Source organism: Anser cygnoides, chromosome 1, assembly GCF_040182565.1.
Source record: "Anser cygnoides isolate HZ-2024a breed goose chromosome 1, Taihu_goose_T2T_genome, whole genome shotgun sequence".
Lineage (NCBI taxonomy): Eukaryota > Metazoa > Chordata > Aves > Anseriformes > Anatidae > Anser > Anser cygnoides.
In genome coordinates this window covers 77,224,122-77,237,279 of record NC_089873.1, presented here as the reverse complement: position 1 = coordinate 77,237,279, position 13,158 = coordinate 77,224,122, and the positions used below count along the sequence as shown (strand labels likewise).

General features: G+C 42.8%; 1 protein-coding gene across 14 annotated transcripts in view; it reads right to left on the bottom strand.

Moving 5' to 3' along the window:
- LMNTD1 (lamin tail domain containing 1) overlaps window positions 1-13,158 on the bottom strand; it is a 207,979-nt gene that overhangs the window by 66,999 nt on the left and 127,822 nt on the right. For 3 of the 14 annotated variants that reach the window (XM_067000536.1, XM_067000540.1, XM_067000533.1), the window contains one exon: window positions 4,180-4,327. The exons of 10 other annotated variants lie outside the window; for them this stretch is intronic. The gene's annotated coding sequence lies outside the window, so the exon portion shown is untranslated. Of the gene's footprint in view, window positions 1-4,179; window positions 4,328-6,410; window positions 6,528-13,158 lie in introns of all 14 variants that reach the window. One more of the 14 variants, XM_067000526.1, reaches the window with a different exon arrangement.

Below are 13,158 nucleotides of genomic sequence, written 5' to 3'. Positions count from 1 at the left end.
AGCAAAAAAAGGAGGGCTTCTGGATAGGTTAAGAAGTGCAAAGTGGCTCAGTGATGAGGCAAGAATGTGCTCTGCATTGCTTTTGCTTCTGCTCCAGAGGAATGTCTTCCAGTGCGGTTTATGAAATGACTGAGTGGGGACGGAGTGGAAAGCGACAGGCGGGAGCCGGTTCCAAAGAAGGGTTTGGTCAAAGGACAGTCCTGAGGGCAGCAATTGTGGAAATGCTGCTGTGGTGAAGAGGGTTGGACATTTCATGAGAGGAAATGGGGAAAAAGAAGAAGACAAAGCAATTGCCTCTCTATTTGCTAGAGCACAAAGGGTTAAAAAAATAAAAGAGAATAGATGAACTTTTTGAAAAGTCTAGTGGTTTGGATTCTGATGAGGGCTTGGATCAACCCATTCCTGACTTGAAAAAACAGGACCATAGTGTCCACTTGGCGCAGCTGCAGACTTCATGGATTTTTATTACCAGCAACTGGAGTTCAAGATGAGTGAATTGTAAATGAGAAATGAAACACAATAATATAGTCTTCAGAGATTTACCTAGAAAACATCTGGAGTTTTGGCACTAATATATAGAAATCTACACCAATGGGAACACAACATATTACTGTGAAGTGTAGTAAGAAATAGCACAGATAAATGAGAAGTTAAGGCTTCCTATATATCACAATAAGATATTTCAGCTCCTTTTAGTTGTGTGAGTTTCTACTGCTGTGAAGTCTTGCCAAATATTTCATTGTTACCTTATTAGATGTTCTTGGTTTACTACCTTTTGCTTTGTAAAGCACTGATTTAGTGTCACTTAATTTAATTTTTAAAAACATAACCAGATGTCCTGTTCATTTAGCATATGAGAAAACAATATCGGAAACATGTGTTTTTATGCATTCCAACACAGATACTAAGATTTCATTCTCTTGCTAAAACAATCTTGCTTCTGAAATAACTTCCCCTTTTATCTTTGACATCAAATGCCACATCGGCACGCAACATTATTTTGATCTCTATAAGTCTCTCTTAATGCTTGTATTTAGCCAAAAGACTCTTAATTTGGGGGCCTGTCTCCCAGATTCCCACTGAGCTTTTCATTTCTTTTACAATACTGACATCATTGTTTGCATGTTGGACTGATCAGGCCCACTCAGTTTAATGGGAGAAGGCGGAGGGGGAAGCACTTGAAGCAAGGGGCCCTCCCAGCGCTGGAGGTAACCAAGCGTAATGGTATGCTCCACAACCTACCAGCATTGTTTAGGTAAAGACTTTAAACACTGGCAGCACAATGACCTGGAGAGCAAAGGTTAAGGAACCTCCCAAAATTCAATCTGGGTGGTGCTGGGCTCAGCAGGGACATGCATCTCCTCCCAGTCAGTGTTCATCTGGCTCCATTCCCTTCTTGCCTGGGGTGCAATATCATCCTGTTTAAATTTAATAGTGGTGAATGAGCCATTCAGCACCCAATGCAGAGAAAGTGTAAATAAAATTATCTACTACTGGAACTTTGAAATCTTTGGCTTCCCAATGTGTTTTCAAAGAGGACTAACACACATCTGTGATTAGCAACTATTCAGGAACGGCAGTGAGCTTGTAGGGTTACTCTGACTTGGGAGTTGGTTTTGTTTGTGGTTATGATCTTTCCATGGCCAGCTGGGGGATTATTTAGATGGTTCACAGCCCTGCAATTTTATTACTTGCCAGAATAATAATTCTATGTTTGGCTAAACCTGCGAGTTTTCTTTTTTAATAATTTAGCCAAGAATGAGTAAGCCTAGATTCTGTCTATTGTGTCAGAAACACAGGCACAAATCAGTCTTTACTGAAAAGCATTTTTTTTGTGGATGATTTACAGTTGCCAGAAGCAAGCTGGGCTCACAAGATACCTGGGTCATGGTCAGGCTGCCACTCTGACTGACGTTAGCACCGAGGCACCTTTAGGCCCCTCTCTTCTTTTAAAGCAGTCTTTTCCACTGTAGCCAAGAGCGATACTTCAGGACAGCTCTCCCCAAACTCCCCTTAAGCCTGAGGAAGAGCCTAGCACCCTGTATGCCCAGCATTCAGAACCTGGCTGCTTATCCCACAGCAGGGCTGACTGTTTCTGGGAATCTTGCCCTGACTGGGAACTTGAACGCTTTTGCAAAATTTGGCTCTGGTGGCTACAAAACCAAAAAAACACCTGATTCAATAGCCCAGACCTTCCCAGTCCCAGTCCCAGGTGGGCAGAAATCCAAATCCAGTCCCCTGTGAGCTCAAGCCCTGCCCTCACAAAAGTGAGTTCAGCCAATTCCAGATGTTACTGAGCCAATCCAGAGAATCTTCTCTGCCTCTCTGGACAGCCCTGGAGCTCCTGGTAGCTTTAACTATCCCTCATAAAGTTCATCTTACTCTGCCTCTTCCATCAGAATGTTTCTAGCAGTTCACTTTTATTTACTCCCAAGTTTCTCATAAATCACAGGCTGTTACAAGGAGGGCCACTGTATAAACCTTGAAGTGATGGATTGGCACAGAAGAGTCAGTGAGGTTTAGCCATCTCTTTTGGATCAACTTCTCATACAGGCTCCACTTTAATACACGACGGATGTTGAACCTGAACTGATGTGTAGGATGAGTATTACTAGCATTTCTGAAGGCAAAAAATTAGCGGTAATGTTAATTATGCCATTGTCCTAATAGGCACAGTGGCAGGGTTAAAGCCACTGGCAATCCACCAAGGCCCAACAAGCTCGATAAGATCACACAGCTTCTTGGCCACTCCTCTGTCCCTGTGGCCTTCTTCAGCCAAGCACAGAAGCAGAAACTGGCTCCTGAACTGACTGCCCATGTTCAACCAGCCAAAATAATCCTGGACTCCTCAGCTTTGTAATTACTGAACAGAGTCATCACTTTCCACCCATTTTCAAACCACCAATTAACTGGAAAATCTGATATGCATCGTAATAAAAAAACCTTTCTCTTTCCAATCATGAAAAAATGAGTGTAGACAATGTAGTCACGTTATAAATGGTGTTAAATTAATAGTTAGCTAAAAATTATTCAAATGATGATTCACAGACTGAAAAACTAACAAATGGGAAATGGACCAATTAAGCAAATGGACAGGCTAGCAATTGCAAAGCAACAAAGTGAGCCCAATGACAATTCGATACATTAATAGAAAGCTTCTAGGTGGGCTGAAACATAAGGAATGGAGGAAATCGGGAGGTATGTATAACTGGCATGCAGCAATCAGAATACAGCTCTGTTACCAGACAAAGGAAGGACTTCAGGCGAGCAGAGCCTATGGAAATCAGACTTTACCCTTTGACACTCATTGCAGAGCTCTATAGTGACATTTCAATCACTTCACTCTGACCTATGACAGCACCACTCCATCAAGTAGATACCCACTTTAAATACACACAGGATGCTTTTGCTGTCTGTCATCCTGTTATGCAAAAAAATACATATACTGAAACCCGAATAAGAATAAAAGCTAGCTAGAGCAACTGACTGGAGTTAAAACTGTTAAGAGAACTCTTTTTAGACTATATGAGAAAATGATCATTTTGCTTTAAAACAAACAACACAGGATAGCAGGGGACTAACTGCATCGCTGAAACAATGTTGTAGTCTCAGTGGCTATGCAGCGCATTTGGTGCAGAAAGACATAAACGACATTGTGTCCACAAGTGAGTCACAAAATGATCCCAACATGCTCTATCATGCCAACCTACGTCAGTCTCGTAAAGGTTCATTCATGAATTCCACATAAGGTTATCACTCCCTATGTCCTCCCACCAAGAACCTTATCTTGGTGTTTGATCCCAGCCAGATTTTCTTTGTCACCTCTTAAGGAAATGATCTGATATTTCACCCCCAGGCCAAAGTTATAAGCACATGGAAACGGTTGACTGACAATATTCGTCTTGCCTGAAAAACACTTTTGTTAAGTGACGCCTTGATCTACAACGCAAACACATGGGTGTTAAAGAACAACAACAATGAAAGTGCATTTGCCACAGGTTAACACTAACCCCTCCCCCCCCCAAACACACTGTCTTTCATTTTTTCCAGTTGTTCAACTTGACCAGAATTACAGCTGCTCTAATACAATCACTCACTTAAGTGTTCCCCCTATTCAAAAGCATTATGTTATATGAAACAGTAACTAAAAATACGCCTCTTTTGCTGCAATAAGATAACCTGAGCTGTTGAGGCACTCCTGCAGAGGGCTATAATACTCTTCTTGTTCAGGGAGAGTCAGGGGAGGCAGGTGACCTGCTCTTGGCTCCAGCATCAGTAACAGAAAGTTCATAGATGGCAACACAGAACTTCCAAACAAGCAAAAAACCTGCAAAACCAGCAAAACAAGAAAGTCAGTTCCTCACATACAGTGGTTTCTTCAGTCTTACTATTACCTTGGAATAACAGAAATCCTGTTCATTTTGCTGGAGCAGAACAGGCTTTGCACTAAGTGGTCCTTGCAGTAATACAGAACATTTCAGCATTCTGTGGCTTAGAGAAATGGTTCCTTTACTTACAGATACACAGGTTCCTTACAGATTCACAACCCCCCGTCAGGATTTATCCCAAAACTGCAGCACGTTTTCCAGGGCCATCACGTTACATGAAACATTTAGCCCTGCCTGAGGCATGCTAATATGTAAAAAACACAGATATGCCTCAAAAAAAAAGAATAAAAGGAGGCTTTTTGCTTGCTCCCATGATTCCTGATGTCTTAGGTTTTTACCACAGATCTACCTTTCATACTTCATTTCATTTCTAAGGACATTTTAAAAGGACTTTGAATACTTTTCTGAGGTCATTGTTTACTCAAAGACCACACAATTATTTTTAAACAATTAGTTACCAGTAAGATTCAATCCTACAAAAACTTTAGCATTATTTTTTAACTTTAAGACTAATGCACCAGTGACACACACGGAGATCTGTATTGGCAAGTTAAGGACAACATCTGAGAGTCCACAACAGAATTTTAGTGCTGAGCCATGAGACATTCACCGGCTGCCTTAGGCATTCCAGAAACTTAGAAGTTTTCCAGAAAAACCTCTTACCCACCAATTTTACCAGGCACAAAGAGTGGATAAGACCTCTGTGGGTGTCGTTCTGCTAAATAATTGTCTGCTTCTTCTGCACTGCAGTGCCAAAAGCATAAACTTTGCCTCACTTCCTGCTATTTGCTTCATAACACATGCAATTTAAGGTAGCATCACCATAATTGCTTTTAAAGTTAAATGGATTTTCCAGGGGGGTTACGGTTATGATCTAAGACACAGAAATTCCAGTTCTGAGACAGAAATTCCAGTTCTGAGACAGACTTGTATAATCCTGGGTTTGTTACCAGGGCTAAATTTTGTCCTCTTTCAAGCAAGGTTCTGAGCACTCAGATGGGAGCTGGGGCCCCGCATGAAGAAGGAGGTATGATTCAAATTCAAACTACTGCCATGGCAGGTCAGGAGAAGTTTCAGGGCTCAGGACCATGACTATAAACCAGTTTTGTCTCCTATTAAAACCCACATAGCCACTTCAAAAAGAGGCCTTCTTACAACAGCTCAGCATCTCCTATTTTTACACGCACCTCAAACGAGCAAGTGATACAGAAATCCCAAACAGTGGAAAAAGCCTTAGCTGTGCAGCTCATTTTTAGTAATTTCAATTGATTATGCCAAACAAGCCTGCAAAGCATCCTTCTCACAACTCTAGCCAAAAGCACCCTACCCATAGTTTGAATATATGTACTCTGACAACAATGCAGTTTGCAACACAAACAAGAATGCCACCTACCCACTCAACAAAGAAGTTTTTGCTGCCCACTCTGTTGAAAACTACAAAAAGTGTATCAGTCCTCAACAAACAGCTCAGAGCTTTGGGTTCAGTTTTCATTTCTGGAAAAGGATCTGGAGAAATTTGCTTTTAGCCTGAAACAGCATGTCCTTCCAAAATCTGCCGCTTCTACCACCCCAGCTTTCTAACTTGGCCTACAGAAGTCATTTCAATTCAACTCATCTCTGGTAAAAATACACTGCCAGTTCTCATGACTTCAAGACTACTTAACCAGTTTTTGTGTAAATGACCGATGATGTGATCTTGTTCTCAGGTATTACATCGATTCTGACCTTGTTGTGTCAAATCTTTTTCGGATGATCCCCTACCCACTACGGATAACTTCCAGGACAATGGTATGTTGTTCTGCTGCTCTGTTCCTTGGGCCCTTCTCTTCCCAAACAGAGGCAGATGTTATGACAATCTCAGTTGTAGTCCCTTACCCTATATCCCTTACCCTATATAACTGAAGTCCAAAGCTTGTTCACTGCTTCTCAGCTCTGCTTCAATAACAGCCACTTCAGCTTCTTCTCCATAAAATATAACTTTGGTTTTACACACTTATATCACATATAAAACATTATAGTCACCTCATTGACAGCAGGATCAGGACAGACCTTAGGCCACGTTTATGCTGTTATGGACCTGGTTCAAGACTGATGAGCAGCTCAAGCCACCTACTCGCTGGGCTGACAGACTGCCTGCACCTAGACAATGAGATGAAAATAAGGTCCAGCTGATGTGAACAGGACCTGAGCACATATGTGACGCTAAGAACAGCATTCATGGGTTTATCCAACTGGAGGAGAACACAGTTTGTGTTGGTGGGGACATCTGTGCAATAGAAGAAGGACAACATGAGAGCCATTCTCCTGGGCACGATGCCCATTTCCCAGACTGTGTGGCAACACGCAGTATCAGCTCTAACTGGGGCATCACGCACACCCACGATGCCTGAGGGATGAGCATGCCACCAGGCATGCTTGCACAGGTACTCTGGGAGGCACTGGCAGAAGCTGGGTGGGATGCTGGTCTTGCGAGGTCCATGACTGCCCTGGAGAGCACTTCGGCAAGCTGCTGTAAGGTGCCTGACACTGACTATAGCCAGAACAGAACTGAGCGTATGACAAATGCAATCAGAAACAGAAATCTTTCCATAAATGTTCTTCCTGCAGAAAAATGAAATGCTCTGCTATCCCTCTGCCAAATGGAGAACATGTGAAAAAATGAGCAAACTGAAACTGGCTCTCTAATACCATCTTCAGAGGTGCTGCTGGCTATGGCCTTCTGTAACAAGGTTTTATATCAGTGCTACTGAAGAGCCAGGCCTCCACCTTCACAGAACTTAATAAAATGGAATTCTTGCAGTGGGAAACTTATCTCAAGAAGGTATTATTGGAAAAGGAGTGGGAATACCTGGGAGCTATATTCAAATTATAGTTGCCAAAGAACCAAAACAGACCCAAATTCTTATTAAATGCAGATGTTTTATTTCACTTCTTCTTCACAACCTGGTATATAAAAATATGCTTATGATGTGCTAGGCACAAAATGTTCAGAAATGTCTCCTTCATTTTTTCAAACTATATGGGGGAGGGGGGGGGTTATGTCTCTCAATTTAGGTATTATTTCTCAGTAATCAGAAGATGTGCTCGGAAGTTAGCCATCTGAATTAAAAACTACCTAAATCTTTCCAAAAACATGTTTCTAAATTCTGCTAGATAAAACACACAAAATGTATTTTAAGCCTTCATACCAGGACTGGTATTTGTCCTCTGCAGATCTGGATTTTCTGTATCAGATTTACTGTGGAGCATGCAGATTAATTTACCAGCAATACCTGACTAGTGTGAAAACAAATAGACGGACTGGAATATTTTCAGGAAGAGGAAGTAGCTTTTGTTCTCTCATTTCTGTACTTCATTTAAGGCATTCTTTCTTTCTTATCCTTTGCCCATGAACAACACTGCCAAAATGATGTGTTTGCATGCTTGATGTCTTGTGCATGATGTGATCTCGAAGTGACATGCTGGAAACAGCAGTAATAGATCTATTGCAGCCCTCAAACTTCCATCAGCATTCAATTCCTGAAATCATACATTTGAGAGCAGAGATCACCCTCAGACATCTGGAAACACCCAGCATACGATGAGGGAATATTATTACTTAAAGTGTTTCTAAAACGTGCTGGACACACATCTTTGTCCAATATTTCTCATTGTATCTGCTTTAAAAAGCAGTTCTGGGAACACCCTTCCTCATGGGCTGCAGAACGCACAGTTTCACCACCACTCTGCAAGCCAAGACCTGAAGAAATTGCAGCAGACAGCACCAGGCCCCCACTGCTGCCATGCACCAGTGAAAACATTGCTGGACACATGCAACAGAAACAGACAGGCATCAATCCCTTCTGTTGCTCCTTCTTTAGGCGCTTGTCCCCCTAATCCTGCCTGCGTGGAGCTGCCTGAGCACCATCAGCAGGGCTTCAAAGGGGTGTGAGAGCCTGCTTGGCAGCAGCCTTGACGTGATGACAACCGAGGCTTCCCACCCCGTGAGCACACCCTGCCTCGTCACCTTAAAAGCGAATACCAGCAATGCTGTCTGCTGGTACGAGTGGTCCTGAGGCCAGGGAGAGGGGGCTAGCCCTCACCAACCCACTGTGCCAACGCAGCACCAGCTCAGGCACCTGCAAAAGCCTTCCTACCGCTGGTTGCCTTCATATGGGGCTGTGAAAGAAGCATCCACACCATTATGATACGGTGACGCTACGTGTGACAACAGCAACACAAATGGCACGTTTTCCACCAGCCCTAATGTAACAGGTCATCACGTTAGAAATAAAACAGTGCAGCGTGGCACCTGATGCCTTTCCAGAAGCTGCTGTGCTCAGGCCACATCCCAGGCCAGAGTTCAGAACGGGGGTTTCTTTGTCAGCAGCCACAATGCAGACTTGCAGCATTAATTAACATCTGGGGGAGCCTGTTGCCAGCAGGTTCTGCAACCACAGGCTGTTTTCCACAGGAATATATGTGGGTTGTAAATTGGCTGGCTGCTCTCAGGGGACCACTGGAGTCCGGCACTGTAAGTATTTAATTACTCTTAATGGTTTTAAGGCCTGGGGCAGGCTTGTGGCTAGCCAGGCTGGTGTAGGAGAGCCTGAAAAACTACAGGACACTGCATTTAAATGGAAGGAGCAGTCCTTCCCTTGTTTATTTATTTATTTATTTTAATTATTTATTTTAAAGTGAGTATGTCTAATAAAACTTTTCACACATTTCAGACCATATATCCAAATAGCCAAACACACCCACGTTCATTGGAGACTCACTCCGAATTTTTGTCAGGATAAACATCAAGTAGCATTTTATTAAATTACCAACCACACAGTAATAGCAAAAAGCATCAAATGTTCTTAACCATTTCCCATAGTTATTGACACATACGTTGCATACACACACACATATATATGCATGTATATGCACACACACCCCCTCTCTTTGTACCTCTCAATACAAACTTCCCTCTTCTCCTGTCCTCTGAATATGCAATTATATGCAAGTAAACCTTTACCTAAATCTAGGAACAAATTTCACTGAGAGTTTCTCAGGAAGTTTAGGATATTTTTCCCTAATTCTTCTCTACTGGGACAGTTTGCAAGGCATAAAGAAACAGAGAAACAAAAGAGACTGACTTGGCAAGCCCAGCAACTCCCTTTGCCAGACTGCAGCTGCTCTGTTTAACCTTTTCCTTTCCTTCATTACCATCTCCCTTTCTTTCTCTAGGATCATCACAAGGTAAACAGTGTTGAGTACACACAGGTAAGTGCTTGAGATATAACTGGTTGAAGAAGTCCTCATGGATATCTGTGAAGGTGGTAATGCTGAAGGTAAATTTCTTCCTTTATTTGTTTATTCATTGAAATGGGCTAAAATTGCTCAAAGAGTAAGTTATGTTTTCTTAATTAAAAGAGTAGAAACATCTGAAACAGCTTGAACTGTACTGCAAGTACTTGTCTGACTGTGCCTGTAAATAAAGTACAGAAGTACCACCGCGATTTTTCTTATGGACATAGCCTGTATCACCAGCCAGAGGAGGACGATGGCTCTGAGCAACGGCCTGAGTTTCTATCCATAGGTAGTGAGATGGCAGTGTTCACACCCTGTGGGAGCAAATTCTTTGTAAGAGACAGGATACCAAGAAAGCTCTCTCTCTGAATAAAAATCTCATTCTTCAGGCTAGATTTCTGCGGTCCTTTTGAGACGCAACAGGCAATGAAGATCCCCAGTAACCTGGGCCACATCCGAGGCCTTGGAAGAATAGTGGATCATGGAGTTGGTATTTAAGGGTGAAAAAGCACCAAGAGAGAAGCACTGGAGTGCTGCCTGTGTTCAGACACCTCTGTGCACAACAGCTTGTGCACTGAACCAGCCTGAAGCTGGCAGAGTCTGAAGCATCTCCTCCCTACCAAAGAGTCCGGACAAGACAGATCTCAAACATGGTTTCTGCATCTGCAGCATCTCCAGTCCATCTGGGTGTCTGTCCACCAGCGGTGTATGGATCTTGGGAAATGGTCTGTAACGTTACGTCGAAACCCAGCTGTTTGTAGCAGCCTCTCTGCAGCTCCCAGCATGGAGAGGGATGAGCCACTTGGTGTCCATTTTTGGGTCCAGGTTGGTAGCGCAAAGGGGGTTCTTGCTTGATGACAGCTCTGTCAGATCAAACCCATTTCATGGAATAATGTGTTCTTTTCAAAAGGCAGCCTCTGTCAGCACTGCACAGCTGCCACTGCTGATGTGCAGACTGTGATGTCTTGTTTAAGTCCTTTCTCGCTGATACCATATCTGCAAGAGGCACCCTGGATGACGACAGTTTTACTTATTTTTCTGTTTAAACAATAGCTTTGAAAAACTTTACTGAATATACCATGTGGTCACAAGCAACTGTCCTAGCTCTGCTCATGCCTCTTTACGTCCTCCTCTCTCCTCACTGCTTCCTTACTCACAAGCCTGGGAAACTGCAATCATCGTGGTTCATTTTAAGCAGTATTAGAAACACTCAAATGTCATTAAATATCCTTCAGGAACATGTGGAAGACATGAGCAAAGAAAGGGCTGTGTCTCCTTGGCTGCTGAGGAATGCATGTTCACTAAAAACACAAAGCCGCTGCCCCATGAGGGGAAGACTGATCCATATGCTAGCTGATGCAGTTAAATTAGCAAGGTTATTTCCTTGCCAGGGGACATTTTCTGTCATTTGTGGTCACAAAAAAAAAAAAAAAAGAAAGAAAAAATAATAATCAGGATCCATAAATCATCTAAATTTATGTATATGCATGCTGCCACCTATACATTCAGACACCATAACCACATTGCACCTAATATATGCACGTACACAGACTGAATTAACTCGATGCAAAAAAAAATGCATATCTTCCCAGCAGTCCATCAATTTATATAAAAAATGGAGACCACTATAAATGATGACATTTGAATGCAGCAATGGCCAACCTGCATCATTTTCAAGTTGTTTTTGACTGACTCTGTTACACATGTTAATCTCCCATTGTCTACGCTCAACTGTCTTATGCACCCTGACAGCTCACCATATATTCTCTCAACAAATATTTTCCTTCAGGATGTTTTAAAGAGGAAGGTTTACTTTAATCCCCCTTCTTTTGTTAGAGAAGATGCAACAGTATGAATAATACCTTCCTTGTGTGAAGGCTCACACAAAATTTCTTCACATCAGCAGAGCACTGCAGTCTGAACACCGCCGGCCAGATGTTTCCAGACCAAATGCTCAGTGTCCTTGCAAATTACTGTCAAGGCCTGCAGCAGCCATCCTAGCCACCTCCGTATGAGCAAGAACCAGGGTTCGGGCTTTGTGATACTCAGATTCAACCAAAGCCTGTTCTCTGCCTCAGGAGTGACAACTTACTTTACTGAAGAAGAATCAGTGAAAAAAAGGTTTCACAATGAACCGAAACATTTGGGCAGCTGCACTGCTTGCAACAGGGGGAAATGAAATAGCTTCCTGGCATAGTTGCAGATCAATACACACACTGAAGCACAATATTTTCTTCCTTTTCTTTTCCTTTTTCAAAGCCACAGTATGTTATAAAGGGCAAAACTAGGGTACTGAGTGATATCATTGAAGAGTAGCAGCTGTGCAAAGCAGTCCAAATGCAGTATTGAAGCTGAGCATCTTGAGTCCATGGTTGGTCTCACTATTTCTAAGGTGCTGGTGTCCCCAACATGCCTCCCACACAGTGAGAGCAACAGCTTTGCAACAATACAGGCAAGTCCAGGCATTTAAGGACCTAAATCTGGATTTGGAGTCAGGCCTCTCCTTAAGAATAGACAAGTATCCTCAGTATTTGTAGTGGAAGGAAAAGCAATTAGGATAAGGATAGGGCTATGGCTTTCTAGGCGAGGCTCAGCATAAGCCTTATAGGATGGGCAGGATGGAGAGAACAGCAGTGCTTGTAAGGTAAGGCAGAGAAAGGAAATTCTAAACATTCAGTATTTTGTTGTGTTTTTGTTGTTGTTGTTGCTTGTTTTTATTACAATATTGTAATTTTGAATGGGGACAAATGAAATGACTGCAGCATGTTACACGGGTCTTTCATCTGTGTCAAAAAGCAGCCACCAGCTACCTCAGTTTCTCCACTTGGTTTCAGAAACACCCCTTCTACCCTTTCTTCCTTACCCCCAGCCTGGCTTGTTCATACCTTAATATTTGGAAGTTGCACATTTTCCAGCCCATACTTGTCCAAAGAGTCCATACACATTTGTGCTGCTGGGGAAAGGCATTGATTTGCTGGCCAAGGTGTGATGTTCTCTGTTCTCTTCCAGGCCTGAGGTAAAGAACCAAAGGCCTGGGGATGAGCCCAAAGCCAGGAAGATCCGTCCTGTGGTGCAAAACACCACGGGAGAGCCAGCACCCCTGCTAGAGGCTCCTTTTGATCTCTCCAGGATACAGATTTTAGGAGCGCCAGGTATATCCAACTGCTTATCAGCCAACACTGGCAGAACAGCTGGAGAGGTTTGTGCATGTGCATTTAATAGACGAATAGTGACTTGTTTTATGGTCCTTATTCATAATTTATTGTTTGAGAGCTCCAAAAGTTGCCAATGTTCTTAATAGTTTTGCATTCAGTATGATTTCACAACATCACAGCAGACAGGAATGGACAGAGAGAGAGGAAAAAAGAAAACAGGCCACTGATCTTTGGATGGGACAACTGGGGCAGAGGACTGCATCTCTGTTTGGCAAGCTCTGCTTTGGCACTGGACACACACAAACATAAAGCACACTTCATTTTACAACCATAACTTC